Source organism: Bacillus rossius, chromosome 2 (assembly GCF_032445375.1).
Source record: "Bacillus rossius redtenbacheri isolate Brsri chromosome 2, Brsri_v3, whole genome shotgun sequence".
NCBI classification, from domain to species: domain Eukaryota; kingdom Metazoa; phylum Arthropoda; class Insecta; order Phasmatodea; family Bacillidae; genus Bacillus; species Bacillus rossius.
The window spans coordinates 67,013,280-67,026,984 of record NC_086331.1 but is presented as its reverse complement, the minus strand read 5'-3'; positions in this window follow the sequence as shown (position 1 = coordinate 67,026,984).

The following is a 13,705-nucleotide window of genomic DNA, read 5'->3' as shown; positions in this document are numbered from 1 at the left end:
GTTTAGAATAAAAAAGACACATAAATCTCTGACACAATTACTAATATATCAACTTTATAATCAAACATAATGATATGATATTTTCGTGATAAATATTTGGTAGTGAATTTCTCGTAGTTAAGGTCAACAAGATTAGGTTACAACATTCGTGAAAAGAATAAATGTCACGTTGAAGAAAGTGACAGTCCTGAAAAGAAGCAATTTTTTAAATGTTTTATAATTACAAAAAAGGAGGCCAACCGAAATTTTTAAGGTTTTATTTATATTGTCAATAAAGTGGTCGAAAATAAGTGGGGATAGTGTACAACCTTGAGGAACACCAAAATTTCTAACATGTTAATCAGTTTTAATATTTAGATAAAGACAAAGATATTACTATCTGTAAAAAAACTACAAAACATTTTGTCACTTAATCCTATATTAGACAGTTATTTTTAGTAATATATGATGGTTTGGTGTGTCGAAAGTCTTTGCTTAATCAAAATAACAAGAATCCACTTGACTTCGAGTTATCACTTCAGAGTAAAATGGATTAATATAGGTGATTAAATTAGTAGAAGTAGTTTTGCCAGTTCTCAAACCATGTTGACAATCATAGAGTACCTATATTTTTATGTTGAAGTCAAGATCCTTAAAAATTGTTTTATCTAAAACTTTGGCAAAATAATTTAGAAGAGTTTCAGGCCTGAAGTATGTGATATTTTGTTTGCTACCTTTCTTATGAATCGGAATGACCTAAGCAGTTTTACATTTATTGGGGTGAATACCACTGTTATTACTAAAATTTAAGTATATGTATAAGAGCTAGAGAACATTTTTTTTATAAAATGGTGCATAGCATCTGGACCATTTGACTAAGTGGATTTTAAGGATTTGATTCCCCACAGTACAAGGCTCTCTGTAGTAGTAGATAAGGAATGGTGTAATCAGAAGTATTGGGTATTGTATGGTTGCAGTTGTTAGTAGGAGTTACATACACACTAGCAAAATATTTTGAAAAAGTATTTGGAATACATGTTGAATCAATGGTAACTTTAAAATAGATTTTTAGAGATAGTTTATGAGTAGAGATCCGTGAACTTCACGGATTCATTTCGTGTTATGCTAAAATTCAAATAATTATATCTTAGTGCTGCTTCTGTCATTGGTTCTCTGTAAATATGGAGGACTGAGGGCCAATTAGAGACCCTCTCTCATAGAAATGTCGAATCACAGGCCACCCAGACGAGACGACTCACAAGTCAACAGCCAATGAACAGTTGGCATTTGCCGAGTGTGTAGAGGATATTGGAGTCTATCCTGGAGGTCATTGAATCCGCGAAATTCACGGGTCTCTATTTATGAGTATATCCTTCTCTCATGATTTTTACAAAACGCCATAATTCTTGAGGATTTTTATTTGTTTTATTGTTTAGAATTTTAATCCATTTTTTTATCTCGTGAAATGAGAGATTTAGCCTCTATGCGACATTATAAGAAAAAAACATAGTAATAAGGACTCGTGTTTCTTTTTATAGTTTCAGAAAATTTTATTTATTTTTAATGGTTTTATAGGTTAATTAGAGTACCAATGCGAGTAACTAGATGTAGTTCTAACAGAAACTGGAATGAAAATCTTGATGTATCCATTCACTCTTCGAGTAAGATACACCACCATCATATTAACATCGCCGGTATTATACATAATAGACAAATCATGGTCTGTAATAGCATAATACAAACTTTCGTAATTACCTTTATCGGAGTTTATTATAGTTTTGTAGTTTAGTACATGTAACTGAAAAAATTCCCAGCCAACCGCTAAAAACAGACAATGTTACAATGTTTTAAAAAACAGCTGGTCCGGAAATCTTTTGGCGTAAAATACATTGTCCTAGGAATCAGCCATGCGCTTTTTCCTGTAGTGATTTCATGAAATCATGCAAAACGGAAATCATGAAGATTGGACCAGGAATTGACCTGGGCTCGATTTATTAAAATCTTTGCTTAGCTTAGCTCTGTGATCCTCAAAACAACTGAAGAAAAATAGTGAAGTCTTTCGTTGTACCCAGAACAGAAAAGCGTGTTTCAAGAACTTAAAAAGGCAATTTCTCATCAACCAGGGTAATGCTTCCTAATTTCCAGAAATATTCTTTTTTGTTAAAGTTGACGCATCCAGCTTACCTTTAGGGTGGATTTTGTTACTATGTAAACATGTAGTGTTTAGTTTACTCATCAATACTAATAAAAAATGTGTTCTAAGCAAAGAGTTTGTACATGGGATAAAATGATGAAAAAACTATTGGAAAGGGCTATTTCCACTACGAAGAACTCAAAAATATAGTTTTTAAATTGTTTGTCTCTTTGTTTCTCTGTTTATCTGTGTATGTTAGTTCTAGCATCAATCAAAAACTCCTTGACAGACTTTTATGAATATTTTTATTATAAATGTTTTTGGCTATCTTAAAAACTATATGATTTAAAAATTCCACCCCAAAGGTAGTGATAAATGAGTAAATATGGTTTTAAGATAATTAATTATATCTCTGAAACTAATCAAGCTTAAGAAAATATATTCGGCACCAATAATAAACATTCGAAAATACTTAACCAACATTTTTAAATTGTGTTAAAATCATTCGCTAAGAGATCTAAAAGCAGTAAGTATGCTTTAAAAATATTTCATTAAATATCTTTGTATTTCATTAATTGTAATGAATGATATTAAGTAATAATAATGAACATAATAATACTAGCAACCACCAATTTTATATTTTTTTGAATTTCAACCCCCCTCGGAAATAAAAGTGTAAGTATCTTTTAAATATTTATAATTATAAATCCGATTTTAATAAGAATATAAAATAAATATGCTTACCCATATCAGAAATAAACTGTTAAAAAACACTTAAAGAAAGATTTCACTTAATTTTAAACGAAAATATTAAAAAGCAGCGAGAAATCAACGTGATTAAAGAGTAAACATATAAACTCACGGCTTACTGGCGAAATAGTAAACTACTCGCCGAGTCTAGTGATACGATACTCTCATACGCGCGAGTTTATTTTTAAGTGAAATTTTCTTTACAGGCGATGGCTCAATAGAACATAAAATAATGTTCAACGCTCAGGAGTGGGGCTCTCGATGGCTGATAGGTTGAGAGAGCGGGCTAAATGATAAGCGTTTCATTCTCGGGCAAACGTGAGACTAAGCCACAGTGCTGACAGTCATTTCCACAAACTCGTTCTGCTGACCGCCGCTCCTCGGGAACACGGCCCTCTGTAAACACAAACACGTCGTCTGCCAGATGCACTTTTCGTAGACATGATGGTATGTATTATGAAAAGCACACTTTCGCAGCCATTGTCTGGAGTTATTTTTTTTGTGGGTTGTAGCATCGAAGGCAAATATTTCACCGACGTTTCGGTCGACTTTGCAGTCACCATCTTAAGGGTAGCAGTTACCTGCTGTCACTTCCTCGACGCGGCTACAACCCAGAAGCAAAACAAATTAATGATGTTATTTAGTATGTTTTGTTACTTTATTGTTCAGTTTGATCGTTCAAGTTAGCTATTTAATATTTTAATTTGATTATAGATGTGAATTTTCACCTCTAACGTGCGAGGTGGTCACCAGAGGATTAGTTTTGTTCCTCGACGAGTAGCTAGTTCAATGGTTCAAGTGAAAAATTGAACATTTTTGTTTCTTAGATAAACAGGATTGTTCACGTGTGAAGTTTAACAAGAAACACGCGCGGCGGCCGCGTACCCAGCACGTCAGCAAGCGAGCAGCTATAGCCTGTCCCACGCTTAGATTGCCGTACAGAAAAATAGCAACTACTGTTGCCAGATTGATACAACCTAGCTTGTTACCATTTGAAATTATTATTTTGTATAATATCAACAATTATAATACTTTTTAATTTATTTTAAAATGTATACTTGTTGATTTTTTTAAAACCGTAAAATAGGGTCTTCTGTTGATATCACTACAGTATTTTTATTCTGAATAAAAAAATATGAATTCCAAACACTAATTATTTCACAGGAGAAACTATTTGCAACAGTCAATAACTATAACTTACAAGGTATTCTATTAAATATGTCGTATGGTCAAACAGAGACAACATTTTTAACACGAAACATTATAAAAACAATTTTAATAATCGTTTTAAACCAAAATGTTGTATTTCCGTTACATTTCCTTCAAAGTAAGAACTTTATATAATGAAATACAACAAGAAAATGTATTTTCATAATTATAATTACAAATTTTGTTTAAAAAGAATGTTTTTAAGTACATTTTGAAATATTCATTTCAATATAAAATATTATCCAAAACATTGCTGCTTTTGAAAAATATCTGGCAACAGAACACACTGAAAGAAGAGCTACGCTAAAGGAAGATATCGTGCCTTGGAAAGATAAATTAAATATCCATTTAAGAGCACACTGCAATACAAGGATGAAACACGCTAGTAAACTCGTTCGAGGTAACAGACGCTTTCCAATGACGAGGTGGCGTGCGTCAGGGCGATGTGCGCCCCTGAACGCCGATAAGTGTCAGGGAAGATATGTTTAGGACAGGGGTCGGTAGACTTTCGAGTGAGAGGAGCAGAATGTTAAGTAAATAGAGTCTGCAATTTTGTGGAGAAGCGCAGAATTTATTTTCTATTTATAAACATAAAAACTTAAAAAGATAAAAAAATATAGATAAAGCCAAATTATTGTATTCACAAACTGAACATTGTCTTTAAAATAAAGACTACTTAAGAAATAAAGCACGTAAAAGTAAAAAAAAATTCATTCATTGGTAACTCTGCCAATAATAGAAGAAAAAATTATTATTTAAATAAATTAATTATCATAAAAGCACCCAGTTGTAAAATTTATTACTTAATTGGACGATGACCTTGCATTCCTTACGAAAGCTTAGCTATGCCTGGCAAATAACTACTTATTTTTAATTTTAGGCATAATTGTAAGTTATTGTCGGTAGATTAACTTCTTAATTTAATTTTTTTTCGATTTATTCAAAAGATGTATTTTTTTCACAATAATAGATAGAGCCAAAGATTTTTACGATAGCAAATGCTAGTTTTTTGTTGTCATAGGTTTCAGGAAGACTATTCCACGTATTAAATATAATTTGTTTTATTTTAGGCAATTGTTTTGCAGCCGTCCACTTATGATGAGATATCAAATTTGATTTCGCTCTTTCGTACTCTTCCAAGCGGCTGATGAGATCTGACTTTTTTCGTACCTTAGCAGTGCAATGAGATGTAGAGCCGTAAAATCCTATGAAAAAGGCGCTTGTGGCTCGCGAGCCGCGGTCTGCCGACCCCTGGTCTAGTTGTGGTGGTTAAGGGGATGGGTGACGGGAATTAAGCGCAACAGTACTCCGGGGCACGGGGCTATTGTTGTTGCAGGCCATATTGTGCAGCTCGCTCGGCCCGACAAGTGAATTCATGAATGCGGCCGGTCAGAGGTACCCTATAAGCAGCCATCTGCCGCCGCTGCGTCGCTGGAACCACTCTTGAGGGCGGGTTTCCACCCCTTCTCCACACTACCACCCTGGATGTAGGCATTCATAGAACCTTCTCCAAGCCCCTGTTCCACCAGCCCACTCCCCTTCCCACCCCAAACTGCCTCAGGCTACTAGACGAGCCACCAGTATTCCAAGACCAATTAACCACAACCACCACCCACCCAACTTTCACAGACAAGCACATATGGAACGCCACAGAAACATTACAATATACCAGTTAGGTAAGGAGAAATTCCTGATTTGTATCTTAGACAATGTGAACTTTGTGGCGCACACCCAAACCGCTAATAAACTCTGGATGACCACTTCCGACCTGGATTTTTATACATTACTTAACGAAATAATTTTTGAGGTTATTGTTTAAATACTCAACCCTTTAGTACACAAACAATATTGCGAATGTTCATGTAATGTGCATCATATTTATATTTCTGCCATTAGTTTACATCTGTAACCTACATAGTAAAGTATATGAGATTTATTTTGTTTTTAATATTTCCTGATAAATAATGTGGTTGTTAATCTTAGATATTTTTTTACATGCGCTATTGCTAGGTTCACTGTGTGCAATAGAAGAACCTCAATAACAAACAAAAAATATGAATATTCAAATATACAGAAAACAAGTCAAAATCACCCAATGCCAAAATTTATATGCATGGATTGCATACTTCGAAGTAATTCATTACTTGGAAGTGTGCAGTCTATGCATATCAATTTTAAAATAGGCCTATTTAGGCTTCTTTTGTACATGTTTGCGTATTCAAACTGTTACAAGGATGCTAGAGGTGAGGCAACGAGGCAGGCCAGCCGACTCGGCGCACCAGCCAGAGCAGCAAGGGGTCCTTGGGCAGCCCCACTTCCCGGACAGGTAGCAGCCCCACTTCCAGGACAGGTAGAGCCCGTCCCTCTGTGGTAATACAATTAGGACCGGCACCTCTCTCCCTGTCTCTCGAGTGTTCGACTCGTTCCCAGAGCCCCGTCTGCGTGATGCGGTGTAACTAGGACGCCATTGTTTTTACAGCTTCGAGTATTACGTCGGGGATTGTGATGATGCGACACTTCAGAGGGTTACAAACCTTTCCAGGTCGAGACTTAGCTGGAATTTAAGATGGAGGCCAACCTTCAGTGTGTGGAGTGAGACTAACAAAAGTTGGTGACGACACCAACGAGTGAGTGCGAGACTGGTGAAAGCAATGAAATAAAGAGGGTGAATGTCCCATTGGTGAGTGATAGTGGACGCCGAGTGGCAGGACTTCGTATGAGACGATTGGTGCATCGGAGACCTAAGCATCCGGGACTCTGTTTTGTTTTGTGTAAAGTACGAGTGAGTAGTTTGAGACAGTGTGTTGAGAGAGAGTCGAGTGATAAGAGATGAGAAGTCGCGAGGAAGAGTAAATTGTGGACGTAATGAAAGAGTTATAAATGTTTGGACATTTTAGTGATTTTTAGTGATTATATTATTCTTGGATGCTAGAATTAAAAGTTTTAACATTAGGTTTAAAATTAAACTTTATTTTATTAACTCGACTGTCCTATACGGACCTGTTTCCCCAATGAATGATTAATTAAAATAATATAGAAATGCAAATGAAATAATGAAATATAGAAATATAGAAATAATAGAAGTATAGACATATAGAAATGCGAATCCGTAAAATGTTTTGAACTGCTAACAATATTTTATTGTCAAAATGCTTGTGTATAGGACTAACTTCGAATTCCATGCATTCTAAAATAAACTTTGTTATGTGCAAAATGTTTTAGTCATTACCATTGTGCTACTTCCGAAAATTTTCTACTTAGTTATGAATCTAATGGATAGACCCCAAAAAAGTTATTAACTCTAAATGCTACATAAATTTATTTGTCTATATGTATCACGCCTTTATAAACACGATTAAGAAATAATTTAGCACATTTTACTTTCAGACTGATGCATAAAATATAGCAATGGAAAATTTCCGTAGAGTTTTTTAAAGAGTGATTTAAAACTAATATGGTTTAAACAGGTAAAGTATTTTGAAAAACTTACCAATCACTTTAACTTACAGTACTTAATATAAAAAAACGTATGCGTGGAGTCCACAACTTGCTTATTAGTTAGAGATACCTAGTTATAAATAATTTACTAATTTTTTTTAAAAGAAAAAGAGACAATAATTGAGAATAGTAAGGAAATGGGTATGATTATAAATGAAATAATTCATTTCCACACAACAAATAACAAATAGATTCTTTGAATACAAAAAAAAAGTACTAAAATTTTTCTCGTTTAATTAAAACAAAACTTAAATTTAAATAATTCTTAAATTAAGGCTTGTCGATAGTTAAGTAGTTTATGCCACTTAACTAATTGTCCAAACGCACATTGTAGTCGAGTCTGAATTAGGTATCTGGCATGTGAAAGTGACAACATGGCACACGTATAGGACCTAGCTCAATACTGCTACTTCGTTGAGCCACAGACACCCACAGATACGCTCCGATCGAGAAATATTCACGCCTCTTAGTTGAACTTTAAATATCTACATACTTGTGGGATTGTTACTATAATTCTGTGTGTAATTTATTTCATCAAATAATAATTCGTTACCAATAATTACCCATGTCAAACTAATGAATTCAAATCATTATATCAGCAGAAATATTTATTTACACAGCTTAAACAATACTCACATAACACTTTTTAAAAATAATTATTTACAAAAGTAATTAAATATATGAAAGAAAATTATTTTCTTTCGAATATGGCCTGGGGCACAGTGCACAACAATAAGCTCAAACCCCATTGTGTTGCCCTCTGCCCAATTGGGGTGGCGTCAGGCGCAGGCGGGGATTCTACCGCCGTGAACAACCTATCCCTGCAGCATGGCAGGGTTCAACCTGAGCCGCATGCCACCACATGGAGCTCGCTACAGGTTGATTCAGCGATAGCCAACCGTACCAACGGCCCCGGAGTGGGGATAGCGCAACCTCCATCCCCAAGAAACCACCGCACACATGAAAGTGCTCAGGTGCGTAGGTGCGCTTGTGTGCGAGAGCGCAAGACGTCAAGAGCGCAAGATCACAAGAGCGCAAAAGCGCAAGAGCGCAAGAGAGCAAGAGCACATGAGCGCAAGTATTTTGTGTCATTTTTACATTTCCCTGCCGTCTTCTCAATTGGATCCTCACCACGTACCTAACTATTCCTCTTCTCTTCCACTTACCCCCCCCCCCCCCTCTTATAACTATTTCTCTTCACGCGATCGGAATTTTGTAATGCTCGAAAATTCTTACTCCCTTAGCAAAGAAATTTCTCTCAAAAATATTTTATTGTTTTAAGTTATTATGGCTACTTATAGTATTCCAAAAAAAATTTGTTTCAAAATATGTTTATTACACCAACAATTAGTTTATGGAGTAGAAAAACAGGGGTTTTAAACAATTATAGTATCATATGATCAGTACTAAACCGTTCGAAATAACTGTAAAACTTGTAAAATATTATTTCATCAATTTTGACGATCACGTTGAAGTGTGGAACAGTAGCATAGAAAGTTCGGCCGGCATTAAATTTTAAATTTAATGCACTAGTGATATCTAAACTTATGGACTACATATTTACACATTCCTCTAGAAGCTAAGACATAGAAAAACATTCTTATACTTTTCTGCTTCATTGACACAGCCTATATGATGAACGATTACCTGAAATTTTATACAGATACGGGAAACTGATTCGCTTGTTACTGCTCAGATATTAGAACGTGTATGCTTTTACTGAAATGTTTAGCTCTAAGCCATGGGCGTTTCTCACTTCAACCATTAGCAAGATATCGAGTTACACTCGATCACATGGTAACCCTCTGACAAACATAAATTTCACACTTTACAAAATACTTACTATAATTATTAAAATATATAAATTATAACTATTACTGTTACTAAATTTAATGGTAGCCTACTCGGTTTACTTACTTTTAAAATGAAGTCACGTTAATATTCTCCGTGTATTGATAAAACAACACCTTCAATTTTTTTAACTACCCAGCAAAACAGGTTTTCTTTTTTTTATGTGAATGTTAAGTAATAAAACAACTATTTCCAATAATTCTAACGAAATGTTTATATTGGATTCTCCGGCTACCAAGTGCAGGGTGCGGTGCCGATGCTGACCCCCATCTGACAACATGGCGACCATCTTTGATGACCTTGACCTTAAAATTTTACCTTTACCTTTACCTTGACTCAGGTGGCCATCTTGGAAAGTAACCATTTTAAACTATAGAACATTCCATCATCCACTACATAAATGTTGCACTTTTTTTTATGGCTGCCAGCTTGAGTTCTAGAAACATTGCATTTATCGTTACTTCCACCATCGTTTATTCTAGAAACGTTGCACTTTTGTTTCAGCCAACATTTTAAATTTTAGAAATGTTGCACTTTTCGTTATAGCCACCATCTTGAAAATCCGTAATTAATATCCGATTTTAAAGAGAATTTTTTTTAAATAATTAAACAAATGTATCCATTTCATTTCAATATTGAAAACCTGGGCCATTTTAAAACTTGTTCTAAATTTTTAAATAAGTAAATTTTATTCTTGAATTAAAGAAAAATTTTAAAATTTATAAACAATTACCCAATAAAATTATTTTTCCTTATTCTATAGCTTAATAAATACAGATTTTCAATATGGCAGTCAATATGGTGGGGCACCGTGGCAATAAATGATTCCTGCACTCTAGTGACCAAAATTATACTAATGTGGTGACAGTGCCATCTAACAAAAAAAATGTCAAATCAAAGATGGCAGCATCCAGCCCCCGAAAGCAAGATGTCACCATAACGTCATACTGTCGGAAGTAATATCTACCTTGGCATTAGTGGTGGGAGTTCAGCCTACCGGTGTCTGCCGTGGAGGAAGGATCCATTGCCATTTTTGATTAATAGACCTCGCCGGGCTAGAACCCAGTGCCACTGAAGTTAAGGTCAAAGTCGAGTTCAAGGTCAACGGTCAAGGTCAATGTCAATGGTCAAGGTCAAACAATATGGATCCATTAAGTCAGATGTTGGTCGGCACCGGAACCTATAACTACGCTTTGATCTCCTTTTATTAAATATAAACAAAGTCATCTTATATGCAACCCCCTTGGAGAGGTTTTGAAACGTGTTCAGCAGAAACAGTAACTTATCCAGAGGAGGAGATCTGAAGCAGCACATAAATTTAGCACACACACCGCTCAGGTTGAGTGTAAATGTGGATTGGCAAAAGCACACTAAATAAAACACTGGATATCAGGATCTAATTTACTGATCTAGTTTCGTTGTCACCACAATGGAGCGTACAAAGATATATCAGATAAAAAGAACAGGTAACTTTTAGTTATGTTTAGAATTAGGCAATCAGTATTTATGGATGCTAAATTTGTAACAGTCGACAATTCATTTTTACAGAACAGAATTATAATCTTATCAATTTTACATAATAACTTTTCTCAGGCTGGCCTCTAGTTGTGGAAATAGATTAAGCAATTTTTACATGATACTAAATTAAGTCAAGGATATTACTGTATAATATTACAGACATATATTTGTCTATTTTCTAATTTCTTAAGATTCTAAAAGGCCCATTATGAAATGTCTTCGCTCTGTGGCAATCTGTTGATTATGTTCGTTTTTTTTAAAGAGTCTAGAGATAATAAATTTTACATTTCAAATTTTTTTGTCTACTCATACTGCCAGCCAGTACACGACGGAAGCATCGGGGATGGCACAGGCGGAGAGTAGGGGTAGGTCCGAAAACTGGTCCTCGGACTGGAGTGGAAACGATTCCCGCTCTTGACATGGAACCCACACAAAAGTTGGCACGATCCAGAAGATTTACTCCATGGATGGGGATCGGAGCACCTCAGGAGCCGATCCGAATACCGCACGCGACATGGTGACGACTTTTAATACTACTACAGAATGTTAAGTGAGTTGGGATAACACCCTTACTTTAGGTAACTACATATTTTCGAGTAGTAGTATAGTTTGGGGGCTCCGAGATCAGGCGCCAGGCGCGTGGTGGTGGTGTCGGAGTCCGCCATCTTGGATTGTAACGTCACGGCGGCAAAAATTCCTCAAAATTCCTCAAAAATGACTCAAAATGACTCAAAATTTCCCGTTTTAAGAAAAAATTTCCCGTTTTCGAGGGAAAAATTCCCGTTTCGAGGGAAAATTTCCCGTTTTAGTCCTTAAAAATCCCAGCGGCTAGAAATGTCCTGATAGAGGCTTAAGCATCCTTAACTCAAGCCTCAGTTAAGCCTCTATCAGGATGTGACCTTGACCTTTGACCTTGACCCCGACGGCCATCTTGGATCCACCATCTTGGATGACGTCATTTCGTTTTCTCGAACATTCCGGCATTGTGTTATCCGCCATTTTGAATTATGATGTCACCATTGCAATTTCCGTTACGGCCGCCATCTTTAAATTTATTATCCGATTTTAATGAAAAAAAATTTAAAATTATAAAAAAATTAAATAATATTTTTAATAAAAAATATTTAAAAAAAACATTTACGACACGGAGCTCGGAGTCCTCGGTTCGAACCCGACGAGTGCAAAAAAATTAAAAATGATGACCGATCCTTCCCTCACAGTGGACGCAGGCATACTGACTCCCACCACTTTTTTTTTCAAAGCATATATATATATATCGTCAGGTAGTATGATGTCATGTCCGCCATCTTGTCTTCGATGCTGGAAGCCATCAACATTGTATCGTCGGCTAGAGTGCGCCGATGACATGTTAGTTTAATTCGTATCCGCTAGAGTGCAGTTATAATTTATTACTGTGACACCCGCCATCTTGTCATTTGGCCGCCATCTTGAAAATCCGTAATTATTTAGCTAGAAATTCGGGAAAACTTTCAAAATTCATTAAATAAATCACTCATTAATTTACATATTGATTCGATCGATTCCCGTCCTCGGTTCGATCTTGGATGATGCAAAAAAAAATTAAATATAACATCAATTTAACATAATAGTAACAGGTTCGAGGAATTAAACACTGCAAGTTCTTTTACAAACATAATATTTATTACATAATTTCTATTCTACTACAGGATCATTTGCGAAAGCCAGCAATCTTATAATCATTTAGTTCCGCAGCGGTGTGAAATGACTAATTCTAAGCTCCAATCGGTTTATACTAGACAGAGTCCAGCCAGAACCTTTACAGACATAGTCCACCTCTTCTTGACAGAGTTTCTGGATACCGTTTTTAACAGTTTGCTTCACATCGTTAGAACTGTAAATTACTGCAGCCGATGTCTTGAATGCACACTTCTTCACTTTGTCATCGAACGGATATGGCTTTCCATATATACAGTCCAACCACAAGTTATATTTCAAAGGTCCGTTTGTTGCTACATCATCAGTAAGCTCATTGATTATCTTCTGTCTGATATCGTCAAGAAAATTACAAATGTCCTTCGACTCACCGAACGTATTTAGATAATAGTAGTCTTTCAACGTTCCACGAAATGCAGACTGCGTCAAGTAGAAGCCATTATCGTTCACTTGTAATGCGCCGAACACAGTCTTAGGTTTATTTTCCTGTTCAGACGTCATACCAATCGGTTGCTGCACATCGGTTTTCTTGCTTGTACGCTCACGAGCCTTCAACCTAAACCGAGGAGTCGAAATTTCTGCAGGTAGTTCAGCAGTAGGCACACGGACTTTACCTTTAGAGTTTTTCGCATGTCGTCGCATATTATCAATTCTAGTAAACCATTCATGACACTCATCACATCGAAACTTCATGCGAGATGGATTCTTCGTGCATTTGCTCCGCTCATGTCTTCGTGCATCATGAGCAAATGCGAACGACGTATCACAGTAGCTGCAAGGATACCGTGGTGATGAAGACGATCCTTTCAGACCCGATCCAGATACAGGCGTTACAACAGTAGTACCATTTCCAGGCATTCTCTTATGCACATCGATGCATCGTTGTTGCGACGAAACCTTTACTTTCTGCCGAACAGCAGGGCCTTTGCATGCCTTCATGTGCGTTTTCATATTATCTTTTCTGGCAAACTGCTTATGACATTTCTCACAAACAAACATTTTACGATATAGGTTCTTGGCACATTCTCTATTCTCATGTCGTCGAGCATTGCTGTTGTTTGAGAAAATCTT